An 890-nucleotide genomic window follows, 5' to 3' on the forward strand; every position below is an offset into this window, starting at 1 on the left:
TGGGATGTCTTACTCCCTCCACTGTTGATGGCCTATGGGACAGCAGAGCATGAAGCCACTGGATACACTCCAGAAAAAGCTGATGTTTGGTCGGGAACTTCGGTTGCCAGTGGATCTGTTAAGAGGACGCCCACCTTATGAAGAGTTGCCTGAAAATGTGTCAGAGTTCGGGAAAGTGTTATCGGAAAGGATGGATGATATTCACCATCAAGTGCATTCAAACTTGAAAACGTCTGCTGATTCCATGAAGCTATGTTATGATAAGAGATCTACTGAAATCAGCTTGGTACCAGGAGACAAGGTGTGGTTCTATAATCCCAGGAAGACCAAAGGGAAGTCTCCTAAGTTGTCATATCCATGGGAAGGCCGATATGACATAGTGGATCGTCTCTCAAACGTGACTTTCCAAATAAAATGTGGTCGGCGAGGTAAGCCAAAGGTGGTGCATGCCAATAGGCTTTGGCATTATCACGGTCTAGGAGATTTCAGTTAGGATGAATTGAACAACTGAACAAAAGATGCCACTGAAGATGTGTCACCTGAAAAAGCCACTGTTGAAGAAGAAACTCTACCCGGTTTTGAGAAAGGAAACAGTGAAGCCCTTGATGAAGTTACTACCACTGATGTGACTGTTACCGATAATAGGACATTTCCTGATGAAGCAAATGAACCCCATGTGAAGTAGAAGCCAACAAGACGGAGACCAGTATGGAAGAAGATACTTCCCATAAAATAAGACTTTGTTGAATTTTAATGTTTTTGTTTTTGTAAATTCTGTACACTTAATTAAGTTTTGTTAGTTATATATTGGTTTAATTTAAGTGGCTATTGTTCGGGACCAACAATACTAAGGAAGGGGCAGTGTTACGACAGCGGAAGTCACGTGACTC

The 890-nt window shown here is 42.2% G+C and overlaps 1 protein-coding gene across 5 annotated transcripts in view; it reads right to left on the minus strand.

The window, feature by feature from the left end:
• LOC111086157 (uncharacterized protein C8orf76-like) overlaps positions 1 to 890 on the minus strand; it is a 63,119-nt gene that overhangs the window by 50,465 nt on the left and 11,764 nt on the right. The window lies entirely within an intron of this gene.

The sequence above is a fragment of the Limulus polyphemus genome, unplaced genomic scaffold (genome assembly GCF_000517525.1).
Source record: "Limulus polyphemus unplaced genomic scaffold, Limulus_polyphemus-2.1.2 Scaffold885, whole genome shotgun sequence".
In the NCBI taxonomy this organism is placed as follows: Eukaryota; Metazoa; Arthropoda; class Merostomata; order Xiphosura; family Limulidae; genus Limulus; species Limulus polyphemus.